Genomic DNA, 14124 nt, shown 5'->3' with positions numbered 1-14124 from the left:
GGGTACCGCCAGGCCCCTCCTCCCAACCACACGTCCAGATTATCCAGATGCTGAGTCCAGCCACCCAGCACAGCTGTCCTCCAGTACTGACTACCGGCCTTCACCCCCCTGACTCCTCCCAGCCCAGGGGGCAGACTGGCTACAGGGTGCGGGGATTCCCTAAGTTTGGGGCATGGTCTGCCCATGGGGAAAGGAGAGAGCGGACCGAGGGAGCTCCCAGAGCTAGGGCTCAGGCCCATGGCCACCAATGGGGCAGCGTGTCAAGGAAAGGACTCCTGGAGTTTCCAGGGGAAGCCATCCTGGGCCTGTTGGCAGACCCTTGACGATGTCCAGTCAGGACGCCCAGATCCTAGAGCCTCTATCAGAGAACTGCTCCCCAGGCCCCAGAGGGCAGAGCTCTGGAGCAAACCCACCCACCTCCCAAACACAGTCAGTCACCCCCACAAGCAAAAACACTGCCCCTTGGGGCGCCCGGGTGGCTCAATCAGTTAAGCATCCAACTCTCGATTCCGGCTCAGGTCACCATCTCGCAGTTCGTGAGTTCAAGCCCCACGCTGGGCTCCATGCTGCCAGTACAGAGCCTGCTTGGGATTCTGTCTCTCTCTCTCTCTCTCTCTCTCTCTCTCTCTCTCTCTCTCTGCCCCTCCTCCCCCAAAATAAATAAATAAACAACAAAAAAAAAACCCACAGCCCCTTGACACTCACATCCTGCAAGCACTTACTTTACAAGCCCACTCACAAAACATACTTCACAAATCCACTCGGGCGGAAGTGCAGCCAATCACTCAGCAAACACTGACGAAACACCTGCCACACGCCAGGCGCTCTCCTGGGCACATGGGATACATCCGTGGCCAAACCAGACGAAGGTCCCGCCCTTGCAAGGTCTCTCGTTCTCACCGGAACACCAACAGCAAAAAACAAGCTTAAGTGAATAAATCATTTAGTGTATTGGAAGGCGATAAGGGCAAAAGAGAAATTAAAATCAGACAAGGGGAATCTGGGTGCCTCGGAGGAGGCAGGCAGCAATTTTAAGTAGGGTGGTCAGGGCCTCATTAAAAAAGTGACACTTGAGGGGGGCACCTGGCTGGCTCAGTCAGAGAAGTGTGTAATGCTTGATCTCAGGGTCAGGAGTTCAAGCCCCACGTGGGATGTGGAGATTACTTAAATAAATAAAACTTTTTTGTAAAAAGTGACACTTAAGGCACCTGGGTGGCTCAGTCCGTTAAGCATCTGACTCCAGCTCAGCTCATGATCTCACAGTTTGTGGGTTCGGGCCCCACGTCGGGCTCTGTGCTGACCGTTCAGAGCCTGGAGCCTGCCTCAGATTCTGTGTCTCCCTCTCTCTCTCTGCCCCTCCTCTGCTCACGTTCTGTCTCTCTCTCAAAAATAAATAAACATTAAAAAATTATTTTTTTAAACAGTGACACTTGAGTGCTCCATAGCCACATCTGTGTGGCCAGTGCCTCCTGCATCGGACAACATAGTTCTAGACGTTTCCATCAACATGAATTCCCACAGTCGGGTAGATAGTCTCTGTCTCAAATCCCAGAAGACCTACTTAAGCTACCAGATACCAGGAACCTGGGCCACTCCCGACAAGAAGGTTGATAAATGTCACCAAGCTAGTGGGAATGACCACAGGACCCCACTGCCTCCTCCAGTTAATGCCTTCTCCCATTTCCTCCACATACTACCTAAACCACTGTCTTTACCTTACCCTCACCTCCCTCCTCCCTCTTCCCTCCTTCCTCCCATACCCTGAAATCTGCCCCTCCGTCCTCAGAGCTCCGTCAGAAAAGCTGCTCCTGGGAAGGTACACAGCACTCTCTTTCTTAAAAAGTATCTTTCCCGGGGCGCCTGGGGGGCTCAGTCAGTTGAGCATCCGACTCTTGATTTTGGCTCAGGTCATGATCTCACAGTTCATGAGTTCGAGCCCTGCATCGGGCTCTGTGCTGACAGTGCGGAGCCTGCTTGGGATTGTGTGTGAGTCTCCCTCTCTCTCTCTCTGCCTCCCCCTCTCAAATTAAATAAATAAACATTTTTTAAAAAGTACCTTTCCCTCTTGCCTGGCTTTCCACACTTGATCTGCCCCTCACTGATGTCAACTTCTACTGGCCCACATACAGGACTTCATGATTAACAGCATTTTCGAGAAAGGAAGGCAAGTGACCCGTAAGAGAACACCTGAGGGAGCTGATAAGGTTGTTCATTCATTCATTTGTTCATTCAATGAATATGCACTGAAGTTTCACGAGGCCACCTGTGCCAGAGATGGTTCTAACGGGGGGATACACGTGAGCACAGCAGCTAAAAGTCCGATCCTTGTGGGGTTTACGTTCCGCCAGGGAGACGGAAACCATACACAACATAAATTAGCAAAAGTACAGTGGCGTTCAGGGGCGACCAGTGTAATGGAGAAGATTAAGGCAGAAAAGGAGTAGGAGGGGTGCAATTTAAAACAAGGATGTCCTCACTCTCACAGATACTTTCACTAAGTGAAACATACACACAGATCGTTTCTCAAACTCACCACACACACACGCACACCCAAGCCCAGCTTACTCAGAGAAACACACCCTCATGTTCTCACAGACAGACTAGAAAGTCAGAACTGGCTGGACCCTCGGTGGCCAGAAGGAAGACCAGAGAGGGGCGCCAGCTTGCCCGAGGCCAACAGCGGGCCAGCGGCAGCGGGGGTGTGATTTTCCAACGCACCGCACCCTCCCCTGCCCGTAGGCCGCCAACCTCAGCGTGCAACAAAGGTTCCCACGCTTGTCAACACCCACAGATGGGCACGCGGACTCGTGCACAGGGACACACGTGCAGACAAGCACACTCACACAAAAACACGAACCTCCTTCCCCTCTTCCAGGCAGCACGGTGGGGCGAGATTTGGACAGCGTCTTCCGGTCTCAGCCTTGCCTGTCCTCCTCACCCTCTCCCACCCACCCCGTGCACGCTAGCCGTTCCGGCCACCGAGACATTTTCCTCCTGCCCTAACCGGGGGCCGCGGGTCCCCCCCCCCGGGATGGCATGCGTGTCATACAAATGCATCACATGTGAATGTGTACACGTGTGGTTTGCAACAGGGTGGACACATCTGTAAGCGCTCATGCACGGGGGCTCCGCAATGTGTGAGCACCTCTACGTGTGCGTGGAGGCGCAGGTCTGCGCACATGTGTGTGCACGCTCCCAGGAAGACGGAGAAATTTATCATCTAAATCTCACTTCTCCAGGGGATGAAAGCAAAGCAAAGTTCAGGTTTAAATCACAGCACCACGGGCAGGAGGGGTTCCCTTGCCTTACATGATTATCTGCGTGCGGTGTGCAGCCGAACGGGCTCGCAGGCAGGAGGCAGCGAGCAACCCGTCAGCGGGGAGTCATTTGTTGTCTCCAGGCCCTTGGGGACCTGCCGTGGCTGCTCCTGGAGCGGGAGACCCGAGTGTAGCAGCAATGAGCACCAGCCGGTCCCGGGCGCTGGGGGATGGGGGAGGACGGGGCTGGCAGCCAGCTCAGTCTTCCCTGTGCGACAGAAAAGCAGAGGGTGACCAGGCGGGAACCTCCAGGCCAGAGAGAAGCCCGGGGAACTTCTTGGCCTGGATGGAGAGAGAGTCCAGGCTAAAGGGCAGCCCCCAGCCTGCCACGCTGTCCGCTGGCCAGGAAAACACCATCGGGGCTCCAGGAAGTCACAGCCTGACGCAGTTTGCCTGACTCTTTTTTCCTGGGTCTACACCTCCTGCCCATCTCCATCTCTGTCCCTCTCTCTTTGTTTCTGTGTGATCGCTCTTTGTCTCTCCCTCTCTCTCTGTCTCTGGGATTCTTTGATCTCTCCAGGCTTCTCTCTCCATCTGTCTATCCCTCTATCAGCTCTAACCTCAAGGCTTTCCTCTGCTGACCCCTGTCACCTGTGGCCGTGCTTGTGACACACTGCACACCTCCCAGAGCATGCCATCCCATTCGAGCCTCCCCTCATTTGGGGAACAGGCTGAGGGAGCCGGGACTGGGAATCCCATTGTACGGATGAGGAAACTGAGTCCCCCCGGATACTAGGGGGCTTGCCCAACGCCACGCAGCAGGCATGGGCCTAAAAATCCAGGTGTGTTTCCACTGTGTGCCGAGGCTCTCCCACTTCCGCCTCACCGGGAGGCACGAGGAGCTCTCCCCAGCAGCCCAAACCCTAAAGCAAAGAGAATTTAAGAACTCTGTGCCAAGAGCACAGCTCATCCCCAGCCCAAGCACTGAAACTGCCTTCCACTCACTCAAAGGTCTAGAAAACATAAGCACTGAGGTGGGAGGCCTGGGGCCTGTGCCTGTCCCCCGATGGACGCCCCATCACCATCCCACTCTGCCTGACGTGTCCGTATGTCCCCACCTTCCCTGGGCCCACCTGGAATGAATGGGCTTCCCGCTTCTTGAGTAGGTGCCTTCCGAGGTCTCAGTCTTCCCATCTGTACAATGGGAACCATGGGTCTCACTCACACTGCCGAACCAGGCCCCTGCTCCTAAAACACAGGCGCTCCTCTTCCCCTCCTGGACCCTGATCCCCTAAAAGACCTCTGACTTCAGCCTCCAAGAGCTCCCCCCCCCACCACCCGCCCCGGATACCTCAGAAGGATCCCTGCGTTCCCGTGGGCCCAAACTGGCTTTGACCAGCTGGGCAGCCGGGCAGCAACCGTGAAGCCGTGGGCCCAGAAACAGAGCCCCGTCTGCGGCAAGGTCCAACAGCCTCCGGAAGCCTCCACCGCCGCCTCCAGCCCCCACCCGAGAGGCGTCAGCACCAACGACCCGCCAGGGCCTGCCCATTTTCCTTTCTTTTCATTGCTGGCTCCGCACGCAGTTATAGAACCAGGTCTCCACAGAGTAATTTACTGGCAGAATCTCTCCCAGAATCCAGCTTGAAACCAAGCTGTAAAAACAGCTTCGAGTGTAAATAATTCATGCAGACAATATGACTTTTTTATGTAAATTCGGTGCATTAACCCTCTATTATAATGATGGACGACAGATAGGGGCGACGTTGCCTTGGTAAGAGCTAATGGATGGCCGCCATAAATTCACTGCACATTTTATTGTGTTGCTGGAAATTGTGCCTTCAGGCAATGCTGTTTACTTTTATGTAAAACTCTAGGTTCCCTAAATATTACAAATATTTTACATCTAGCTCCTCAGCATTTGGGCTCTGCCCACAAATCAAGCTTTCTCCATGTGAGTTGTAATTAAAGGTTTGTTGTTTTTTTTTTCCTGGGACAATTATCTCCAACTATAAAGAGAAATATTTTTCCCCTTTAGATGTTCCGTCATTGACTTATTAACAAATCCTTTGGAGAAGGAGGTTGTAAGCGACGCGCTGTGTACTCGGCACGAGTGGGTCGGCAAGAGAAGGGGACGCCCTGGGTACAAGAGCTTGGTGGCTGGCTTTTATGTCTGACCGCCACTCTGGTTTATTTACACATATGATATTCTGGGCCTTCCCCCCACCTCTTCCTTTCTATAATTCATGACCACTTTAGCAGGGTAATTCCTCCAGCCACCTGGAGATGGGCCCCTTGCAAGCCCCCTGCCCACACTCCTCTGGGGTGGTAGACGGCGGGTCAGAAGCACAGTCCTCACAGCTGGCGGCCCATATACAAGCAGATATATCCCTTGCCTGCCCCCCGACCCGCTCACACGGCCCACGGCGTGCCTGGGACGGAAACTCGGGTTTCCTGCATTGATTCTCGTCCAATCCGAAGTGTTGGAAACGCCTTTTTGGCTCAGTCCCTGCCCGGGCAGAAGTCACGAGGATGCCATTGAGTCTTGCGTGAGGTCTGGGAAGAGGAAGGCCGAGAACCTCAGAGGCGTCTCAATGAAGGGAGGCAACAGCTGAAGCAGCAGCCCTCTTTAAGAATAATACTCACACTTGCTTATTATTGTCATCAATATTAATGGCCACTCTGTTAATATTCATACAGCTGCATTAACATCATCCAGAAGCTCCGGGGATCTCTAAGCACTTCTAATAGCATGTGGATTCTGCCTCTGGGGCCCCCACCTTTCCGCCTGTCCCTCCCCACGGGCATAACACCCAGCCAGCCGACACAGGTCCCAAGCCACCCTCCTCTCCGAGCGGCACCTGCTTTGGGACACCCTGAGCCACACGGGCTTTGGAGTCATCTCAAAGTCCCCGGCGCTCTGCTGTGAGGATGGGACAGAGAGAGCTTTCCCGCCCCGCCAAGGGGCACAGGAAGGTTCTGACAAAGGTGACTTAAGAAAGAAAGATAGTTCATTTCCCCCCAAGGGCTCATTTCCTGCAGAGTCAAAAAAAAAAAAAAAAAAGACACGTTGGTTAAAAACAAAGATGAGATATCATTTTTCACCTATTATATTAGCAGAGATAATTATAATAATAATGGCAACAGCAGTGACCGGCTCGCTTCCTGTACGTGAGGGCTGGGCTTAACCCTCTGTGCCCGCTCTTACTGAATCTCAGAACACCTTTGCGGGAAGCGAGATATAACGTGAGATGAAACACAGACTCTGCTTTTACTCTCTGACCCAGCAATTCCATCTTTAGGAATCTTCTGCATGTTAATAATTGAAACTACCGCTCCCCCCAAGTGAAATCCTCACGCTGTTCCCCTCCGCATCCACCTACCCTTCCCTCGTCCATCCGCTGACCCTGCCTCTTGCCCGTTCATCTTTCAACCTCAGTGCCAACCCCTCAGAGAAGCCCTCCCTGACTCCCCAGTCTAGGTTATCTTCTCTGGTCTTACTCGCTCACAGCTGGAACTTTTCATTCATGCTTTGAGCACTTTTTCTGTGCACTCCGCATCACATGCTTATTGGATCATTATTTTGTGGAAGCACTTAAGACACAAGCTCAATGCAAAGAAAACTGCTGTCTCCCCTGCTGGCAGGGGCTGAATGGCCTGTCTCCTCACTACGTCATAAATTCTGTAAAAGCAAGCACTGACCACGTTGTTTCACTCACCCTTTCTATCCCCAGCCTGGTCCCGGGGTTGGTACGTAGAATGCACTTGGTAACATTTGTGGCATGAACGAAAGAACAAACAAACGGACGAATGAACGAATGAATGAATGAAATTCACAAAGATGTATGCACATAGAAGTTCATTGCGGGGATATCTGTAAAAGCAAACCAATTGGAAAAACACATATCACCATCAGCTGGGGACTGGGTAAGTAACGTGAGGTCTATCCACACACATAATGCAGGCATTAAAACTAAGAGGTTGATCTACATGTATTGATATGAAGGATGCCCATGACATATTGCTGAGTGGGGGAAAAAAAACAGGTGACAGAACAGCATGTGGCGTCTGATCTCACTCAGGGTAGAATTGCATACGTGGAATCTATTTGTGTATATTTATGCACAGAGAGAAGTCTGGAAGGACGTTCACCAAAATGTTATGTGGTTATCTCTGGATGGTGAAATCTGAGGTGATTTTTACATTTTTCTTTGAACTTTTCCATATTGTCTGAATTTTTTGCAACGAGCATATGTATCCTTTTTTACAAAATGATAAAGCTGCTTTCAAAAGAGAAAGAAAGTATAGGTACGTTGGGCAAGGATGGGGGGCGGGGTGCCTTGGGAAGGACTCGATCCGAGGCCAGGTGAACCAGGCAGAAGCCCGGGCCAAGGGGCTGTCTCTCCTCTGGCGTCGGCTGGGCACACTCCCGAGGCTCCAGCGGAAGGACGTTTAGGGCCCGAGCCCCTGCCCCATCCCTTCTGCCTGTCCAGAGTGGAGTTTCTAAATAGGGATTTCCACATTTGATTCTTCTGACATGCTTTACCGCCTCAGAGCTGTTTTGCAAAATTCATGGTGGTTTTCACAGGCTCCAAGCTTCCTGGGACCAATTCCATTTTGAACAATAGCGGAGTGTCTGCTGGTGGGCGGGGTCGGCCCACCCCAGAGCAGCCTCCCAGCCTCTGTGAGCTGGGACTGTGGGGCTGAGTGTCGAGGCCACGGCATGAAAATACATGAGCTTGCCCTTGTCCTCGTCCTCACCCTCCTCCTTAGGAGGAGAGGGAAGGAGGGAAGCAGCAGGCCCCCTCCCTGCCCCCTGGTGCCCAGGAGGTGAGGGAAACAAAGCCCTTCCCAGCAACCCTCCCTTTCTACCTGGATCACCTCCTGCCGGTCTCCTGACCTACAAACCACCTAAAGCTCTCAGAAGCTAATTGACTTGGCCAAGTCAAGGTCACAGGGCAAGATAATGGCAGGGTGCAGGATTGAAACCAGGGTTCCTGCTGCTCGCCCAGTGCATGCCATAATTTTTAAAAGCCTTGGTGCCCCATCCCTTAAGATAAATCCAAGAGGTATAGCAGCACGGTCATTACTTCCAAACGAAGCCACAAAAGTCTGGGCTCCCTGTCCTTAGCCCTGCCCTCCCTCAGTCAGTACGTAGTACCCAGCATGATTTCTACAAAATTTACTCACCAGCCATTCCTCTGCTTAAAAGGTACCTAAGGCTCCACACTGCCCATGGGGGGAGGGTAGCCGGGGGATCCAAGCCCCTTAGGCTGACGCTCAAGGTCTTTTGTGACAAGACCTTGGTCGTGCTCCGACCACACCCATCTACACTCTTCACCCTGCACAATCGTGTGCTCCAGCCCCGCTGAATGACTTACAATTCCCCCAGCCCGCTGTGCTGTCCTACCTCCACACCTTGGCCCATGCTGCTCCCCCCACCCCACCCCACTTCCCCTGGGTAATTCCTACTCATTCTCTAGGACCCAACTTGGGAGTCACCTCGTCTGGGAAGTCTTCCCTAATAACTCCCCTGCTCCCAGATGGATCCCGTCCATCGATGCCTCCTTTATTCAGCTCCCCAGACCCCTGTGCTACTATGCATTCAATGGGCACTTTATTCAACAAGCGGGTATTGGCTACTTATTACGCACTGGCCCCTCTCAGGGCACCTACCACACGTAGTGTCTGTTTCTGGAAGTTCCTTGACGGCAGGGACATATTACCAGGGCCCAGCATCGCTCTATTTTACAACGCTGTACAGCGCATCAGCCCCATTTCACAAATCAGAAACCCAGGGATCCTTCAGCGGGCTACAAACATGGGCAAGAAGAGAAAAGAAAGGGTTTCCTAAAATGCAACCCCCAACCGCCAGTGCCTGCCCCACACTGCCATCCCCAAACATTTCACGTGCTCACCCCCCTCTCCTACATTCTCCCGCCTTCCTGAGCCGTTCATTATTACTCTTCCCAGACCCCACGGTATCTTCCTACTGGGCCTCGGCACCTGCTTTTACCTCTGCCTATGACAATCTTCTGTCTTGTTCATCCTGGTCTCTCAGATGCCTGATACACGGGGAATGTATGAGTAAATGAAATGAATGAACGATATCTCATGGGTGTTGCAGCCTCAAGAGGTCTAAAACTCACCACCCTCCCTCCAGAGAGACCCCCTTCCTTCCTCCTTCTGTGTCCACTGTCTCGGTGGACAGCCTCATCAACCACCCAATCACTGGGGCCACAGATGGAGTGGGCCCCCTCCCAGCTCTCCCCCTCCCTCCCGGCACTTCATTATCGAATCAATCTCTGCCTGCTGTGGATGCTGACTCAGCAATTCCCTCTGACCCATTCGCCTTCTCTTCTCCCCCACTGCCTGGGCTCAGGTTACCCCTCAGCAGACAGGCACCCACCATAGTCCTTCCTCCCTGCAGAAGCTAGAGTGAGGCTCTACTCTGACCCTGACCCTCTCCTTTAAGGAGGCCCTCACTGGCCCCCCATTGCCCCAGTATGGGCGACCCTGGATGACCCACCAGGCAGGTCCCCGACTCCTGCCAGCTCGCTGCTGGTTGGTCTCCAGCCAGTCGGAATGGGCCAGACCACTCCACATCTGCACTCCTTCAGGCTGACTCACCCTCTGGGCTTCTTCATCTGCTAACCCCTCCTCATCCTCCAAGATTCGCTCAACAATTGCCTGCTCAGAGACGCTTTCCCTACGCCCATCTCCCATCTCCTTGTCGGGGCTAAGTGACATTCCTTGCAGCCCCCTGAGCTATCACCTGCTTATGGGTTCATCTTCCCCATTTGACTGCAGGGCATCCAGTGCCCAGTGAATATTATTGTTGTTTGGGGGCAGGGTAGATTTCATTAGTCCCAGTTTACAGATGAGGACACTGAGGTGTGACTTTCCCAAGACCTCAGAGCTAGCAAGTGCCCCAGAGAGGCTCTGCCCCTCAGAGCCCCAGCCTGACCCCAAGTGTCACTGTTTGCCTTTCTGAGCCATTCTAGCAAGCATCACACACACACACACACACACACACACACACACACACACACACACACTTCTGCATGCATAGGAGCACACACGGGTATATCCAAACACATACAGAGGCACACAGAGCCCTACTAACACCCAGATGCACAGACACAAATGGCAGACCCCCACAGGCATGCCTAGTGACCCACACCTAGGCTCTGACACACAAGCGCCCAGCGATGCACACATATGAATATGAACAGGCATACGCGTGCCCACAGGTACGTGCGTGCATAACCCGCATGGATGCACACGGACACACACTGACACTGCCCAGGCACACACACAGACAGACCCGCACAGGTACCTAGTCGCAAATACAAAACCACCTGCAGACACGGCACACAGAGATGTCCACACATGTACGTTCGGAGATGCTCACACAGAACCACACGTCTGAGACCGGCACACAGGCACATGCAGACACAGAGATGCCCTCGTGTACCACACACGCGCGTTCATCCGAACGCAGGCAGTGTGTGTACGTGCACAGGCGAGGACAGGTCTGCCCACCCGCAGGCCCTCGTAAGAGGACCCATATACATTGGCCAGCGTGTGCAGACACACACCGGTGGGTGTTAGTGAACGGCGCAGGTCAGACGGAGCCGTCTGCTGGGGGCGGGTGGGCAGGGGGGCTGGGGGGGGCCCGTCTGAGGTACCTCGGGGCGCTCACATTTTTACAGCTCAGGAAGGCAGCTGACATACCAGCCCGGCTGCGATGGTATTTTGCATAAATGCTAATGTATTAATTACCATGTACAGTACACAGAGCTGCCATTTAAAAGAAAAAGTTAAGACTTTTTAATTCAAAAGCCCCATGCGGGGTGGGGGTGGGGGGCCTGCCCCACATGGTGGGTGGAAGCTGGCAGGGCAGCCCGGCGTGCGCCCACTGCCCTTGCACTTGGGTCCCCGCCTGTGGGCTTCCAGCCCAGCCTGCCCGGGGCAGTCAGCCAGCCCTCCGCCTCAGCCCTCTGCCTCTTGGTGCTCTTGGGGGGCCACGGCACCTCTGGAGCCCGCAGTCTGAAAGAGGGGTGGGGGCGTGGAGGGCAGGTAAGGCCTACACTGACAGAGGTGTGGTCCTTTGGGGGAAGGGAGCAGGAGTTGGAGCGCATCAGGATCCTTCCCCCAATTAAGCTGGTTCTCTGCAAGACAACTGGAGTAACCAGTGCATCCGATTCTGCCCTGGCCTGGCATTAATCCTTTCAAAGGCTTCCCATCGCTCCTGGAGTCAAGTTCACACTCCCTAGAAGGGCCTGCGGAGCCGGAGCCGAAAGGCAGCTGGCTGCCCTCCTATCTCTCGAGGCCTCTGCCACCACACCCCTCCTTTCTCACCAGACACCTAAGCGGGCCAGACATTCCCCTTGGCGCCTCTAGGCTGCCTTCTTCTGTCAGCCAGGCCTCAGCTGGAGGAGCCCCTCTCCCCGGTCACTCTCCTTACCTCACTGGGGGCTTTCACGACCCTCTTGGTTAATTATTCTTGCTCAGCGCTACCGGCTGCCCCCACTGGAAAGGGAGCTCTGGAAAGCCAGGACTGGGCAGACCTCGCTTCATCTCGATACCGCAGCCCCTTGGACGGGGCTTGGCACTTAGTAGATGTTCAGTAAAACGTTTGTTAAATGCGAGGATGAGCTGAAATGAATGAGGGATGCCCTTTCCAGCTGGCCCCACTCCAGGTACTAACTCAGGCAGGACTGTTCTCTCTGCCTGCCAGGCAGGTCCCCTGTGCCCTCCCTGCCCACCCCCCATCACACAGAAGGGGGCCTCAAGTGAAGCTTTAAGCAGCTGCAACAGTCTCAGCCTCTCCCTTTGCAGCTCCTTTCATATCCAATGTCTCACACGAGTCCTGCCAGGGAGGCACCATTTCTCCGACTGCAGAAGAAAGGAAGGTTCTGCGACGCAGGCGATTCACCCAGAGTCCCACAGCTTGCCAGAGAAGGCAGGATTTAAATCCATGTTTGATGCCCAATGTGGAGCTTCCTCCACTGCACCGCTGACCTCTCCCCCTGCTCCCTCAGCTCCTGGAGCTGGAGCACTACAGACATGCCCCACAGACCACTCCTCCTGCCTCTGGGCAGGTGGGAGAGCCAAAGGGGTCCTGCCAGGCATGTGAAGAAGGCACCTGGGACCCAGCTGGCTCACCTCCAAATGCAGGGTGGAGTCCTCACTCCCACACCCAGTCAGCTGCCAGGTACCACCATTCCAGAGGCTTCTATCTCCCCCAGACCCGTCTTCTTCTCCTCAGGCCTAATCCAGGCCACACCTCCACCGTCTCTCATTTATACTCTTGTGACAGCCTACGATCCAGACCCTCAGATCTGCTCCCAGCAACCAAAGCGATCTTCCCTAAACTCAAGTCCTATTTCCCTCTCCAGTGACATCCCCCTTCCCCGTCACTGCCTTTACAGGGATCCATAAATGTGCGTCATTGTTAAGAATGTACACGGAGTCCAAATCCTGGTCCTGCCACTTACTAGCTATGTGGCCCTGAGTGAGTCACCAAACCTCTCTGTGCCTCAACCACCTAATCTATACGTACGGATGGGCATAATAATCATATTGCCCTCAGGGGGTTGTTATCAGGATGAAATGAGTTGAAATGTGTAAAGCACCAAACGCAACGCCTAGAACCTGAAAAACACAGATGTAAGAGTTCGCCGTCATTTATCATTGTTTTTCTGCGTGTGCGATTATTTGATTCGGGTCTTTCTCCTCCGTGAAATAACAAACTCCGTGCGGATGGGGTGGCTGTTCAGAGGCTTCTTTGAAGCCACTCAAGCCCCTCGCTGCCTGAAGCCTTTGTGCTATTTTCTTCATTCTGGCTGGGTGTGGGCCCGGCTGGGGGTGGGGGTGGGGGGGCGAGGGAGAGCGTGCCCTCAGCAGGAAACGCTGTCAGTGTCGAGTTCCAGCCCTGATGAAAGTGACAGGCAGCAGCCAGAGAGGACTGTTCCCCGTGGAGGGCCGCGTAGGGGCTGTACCCTCCAGAGCCGCAAGTTCCCTGGGAGCCCCCACAGGGCCACAGCTCCCTTTGTCCAGAGGTCAGGAGCAGCTGGCCAGCTGCGGGGGAGTTCCGCTGCCCTGCTCCGGCCAGCAACCCAGATGTGCGTGTTTGCACAGCCGAGTCCCGGCTCTGAGGGAGCCTTGTTGGGCATCATGAAAGGGAGCTTGTGTGAGGCCGACGGCCTCCGCACCCCAGCCTGCCTGCCTCCAAGACAGCGGGCAGGAATGCAGCCCGCAGGAAGCCCTTCCTACCAGGCCTGCCAAGTGCTCTTCCCATGCCTGAGAGGTCAGGGCCGCTGCCAGGAGCGGGTTTAACTTGCCAAGTGCAGACTAGATGTCCGGGTTCGGGTCCTTCCTCAGTTTCCTCTTCTGTAAGCTGGGGGAGGCCCCAACCCTCTCCCTCTGCTTGGGGGGGGGGGGGGGTGCGCCACATGGAGTGCGGGAAGCCACAGTCTTATAGGCAGAATAGCAGCGTGCCTAAGAACTCTGGAGTCGAAAGGCCAGCAAAGAATTTTCACATCTGTGAGCCTCGGTTTTTTACCCGTAAATGAGGATGATACCTACTACCTTCTGGGATTGTCCCTGGGATGAAATGACATAATGGCAAGGAAGGACCAAGCATGCTGATACAGAATAGGTGCTCAATAGTTCTGTGTTCTCTCTCTTTCTCTATTCACTGGGCTCCGAAATGGGGGAGGTGGGGGTGGGTTGAGGTTGCCTGCACTGAGGGCACAGGCTTCCTCCCACTGTCCCAGAAGAAAAGCTGCTGCCAGAGGCCCCCACACCAGGCATCGTGCCATGCATCTGGCAGCTTGTATGCCAGGCGCATGACTATCTCCAG

General features: G+C 54.3%; 1 long non-coding RNA gene across 8 annotated transcripts in view; it reads right to left on the bottom strand.

Moving 5' to 3' along the window:
* LOC113599415 (uncharacterized) overlaps positions 1 to 14124 on the bottom strand; it is a 67782-nt gene that overhangs the window by 19150 nt on the left and 34508 nt on the right. Inside the window, exon 2 of one of the 8 annotated variants that reach the window (XR_008294030.1) lies at positions 3310 to 3525. The exons of 5 other annotated variants lie outside the window; for them this stretch is intronic. This is a non-coding gene — a long non-coding RNA (uncharacterized LOC113599415). Of the gene's footprint in view, positions 1 to 753; positions 896 to 3309; positions 4545 to 14124 lie in introns of those variants that run through there. 2 more of the 8 variants (XR_008294029.1, XR_008294028.1) reach the window with 2 other exon arrangements.

The sequence above is a fragment of the Acinonyx jubatus genome, chromosome C1 (assembly GCF_027475565.1).
Source record: "Acinonyx jubatus isolate Ajub_Pintada_27869175 chromosome C1, VMU_Ajub_asm_v1.0, whole genome shotgun sequence".
NCBI classification, from domain to species: domain Eukaryota; kingdom Metazoa; phylum Chordata; class Mammalia; order Carnivora; family Felidae; genus Acinonyx; species Acinonyx jubatus.
This window is presented reverse-complemented; position numbering and strand designations above follow the sequence as displayed.